We start from the raw sequence: 2,584 nt of genomic DNA, 5'->3' as shown, positions 1-2,584 counted from the left end.
AACTGTTTTTTTTTCGTTGGGTATTTTTTGGTACATCTTGTATCTTTACTTAAATTTAAGCCATTCATACACGTAAATCTGAAAATTAACGTTCTATACAAATACAAGCTACAACATATTAATCTTCATTTCATATAGCATTAATATTTTTACTATCTTCATCCTTAGAAGTATCTTATTACAATTATTTGTATTTTCATTTTATTTCCCCTGGGAAGGGGTGGGTGACAGCGCCCCCCCTCCCCCAGCAGTATGGACTGCTGCTGAAACCCAGTCCCATAATCAGTTATCCCCTTGGGAGACTCCCGCTTACAGCCCAGTGAACGTTGAGAGGCTACCCAATGTCTGCTTTTCGTACTTTTCTTTTGCCTGTTTGAAGGTTTGCAGACAGCAATAATGATCACCCCTTGCTCAGTGAAGGCAACGTCCTGTGACGTTTGGTTTCGTTTTCTTGGAGGCTGTTTAGCTCTGTGCGATCGTACTTCTACTCTTCTGTATCATTTTTTCATAAGGTTTCTCTTACCCCCTATATGAAGTCTAATTTGTGTTTGTGTATATGGAGATAGTTATTATACATAGGTAATTGTAAATATAAATGTCAAATTTAATGTAATTTTGTACGTAATTATTTATGAATATATGTAAAATATTGTATCGATGTAATCATAGTCGTAAGTATTACTGTCATATTTCTTATTTTTTCAGATTTGTGACAATGCTTTGCCAAAATAAAAGAGGCTATGGAAGAGCTGGAAGGCATCCTCAGGATCCCAATGAAGGACCGTCATGGATGGAGTCTGCAGACCTTGAAGGAGTCTTATCTAATGACTCGGATATAGACAAAAACTTTGACATAAGATCGGCCTTGAATCCTCGCAACTCAAAGACCACAGCAAAAGAGGAAATGAGTACAAGCGAGGAAAAATATTTAAGAGGCTTATTGCCGCATGAATATCCATATATTCCTCGTAAGAAAAGGAGAGCAGACCCGAATAGGGTGGACAAATACCTTGAAAGGAGGAAGGGGGAAGAGGAAGAGCTGCAGCTGCAGCAACAGAGGGAGCAGAGAGAAGTGGAGAGGAGGAGGAGGAGGAGCGCCACGAGCAGATAGACATAGAGATGCCTAGCCACCAGGAAATGGTCAAGGTAAAAAGAACTATAATTGAAAGAACTTTGTTGAAAATAAACTGCTCTAGAAAGCACCGTAAAAAGGAGCCAAGATATACCACTCCCAACTGAACTGATATCCCAGTTCAAGAGGAAGGAGAAAGTGTTATTAGATAAAATAGAAACACTGAGGAAGCAACATGTAGCATTATTAAAAGAAAACCGAGAGAGAGTATAAAGGAGTTCAGAACTAGGACAATGAAGAGGCCTGCGGTATTGCGTAAACAGTAAGCATTTTTTATTATATGTAGTTGTACTTTACAGAATGAGTATATAATGGTAATGACGTGATACACAGCAAACTTTCCTTACTACTTTTTTGCAGGGTGCAGTGTCCCATGGCAGGGTGCCCTGGACAGGCAATAAACATACACCGCCACCTCTCTCTTGTCCATAAGTTATCTAGCTTCTATGAAAGGCAGAAGGTCCTGGAATTATATAGCAGACTAATAAAGGAGGAGGAAGAAGGAAAGACTGGGCGGATTGGAAGAAGAGGAAGATAAAGGCTTCCAGGAAGACCGGATATGTATGTAAGTAAACATTCACAAGGTAAATGATCCTGATATGTTTCTCATGTGCGCTGTATTACTTGTTATGAAAGTGAATCCTACAATAACTCTACTTGTAGAGGGTTGAAGCAGGAAGAGAGTCTTCTGAGCAAGAGCCAGAAGATCCAGAGGAGTCTGAGCTAGTTGCAAATGAGCAAGTGGCAAGGCCGGGAGACCCTATCAAGACATACCTGATAGAAAGAGAATTTGTTGCTGACACCATCGCAGAACTAACTGCAAGACTTGTAGGGGATGTATTGAAGTACGAATACTGCAGGGTACCATTTGCAGAGGATATCAGTGGATACTCCCTTACTAGTAAAATGACCAGCTTGGGAGGAAAGGTATAATTTTTGAACAGGGACACTATTTCTCTGTCGGCCAATTATAAGAAAAAAGTCTTGCTTGCTTGTAGAACAGCTACAGAATATATGGCTGCCGTTGGGACAGACAGTCAGTGGGCTATTGATCCACGCACTAAAAGATTGGTAATAGACATTCTGGCTCGCATGAACAGTATTTTTTTTTTCTTTTTCCATCTTCGTTCTTGTCTATGTTTACCGTGAATGAAACTGACGAGGACAGAAAAGCTAGAAAGGGCAGAGGTAAGACAGAGGGCCAAGACTTCTTTGATGGAAATGAAGAGCCTTGGAAAAGTGTGTTATCTTTCCTATTTCGCATTGTCTACTTCTGCAACATTAATGAACTTGGGATTTTAAACGATCGATCTCCTGTATACATCTGTATTGACGCAGGTCCTTAATTCTCCCATGGTGGAAACAGAGCTCTCGAATGCAGCTGCGTCACTCTAGGATGAAAGAAAAAGACCAGTGACCAAGAAAGATTTTTTAAAGCTGAGAGATGCTCTA

At 40.2% G+C, this 2,584-nt stretch overlaps 1 long non-coding RNA gene across 1 annotated transcript; it reads left to right on the top strand.

The window, feature by feature from the left end:
* Positions 1–8: 8 nt before the first annotated feature.
* Positions 9–2,289, top strand: LOC147471416 (uncharacterized). Its single transcript, XR_015191287.1, has 2 exons — positions 9–1,394; positions 1,493–2,289. It is a non-coding gene; the product is annotated as an uncharacterized LOC147471416 (long non-coding RNA).
* Positions 2,290–2,584: the final 295 nt, after the last annotated feature.

This window comes from Penaeus japonicus, unplaced genomic scaffold (assembly GCF_977035675.1).
Source record: "Penaeus japonicus unplaced genomic scaffold, GWHDUDI00000001_assembly GWHDUDI00000009, whole genome shotgun sequence".
Lineage (NCBI taxonomy): Eukaryota > Metazoa > Arthropoda > Malacostraca > Decapoda > Penaeidae > Penaeus > Penaeus japonicus.
Note: the sequence above shows the minus strand (reverse complement) of the source record. Positions and strands in the feature narration are given on the sequence as shown.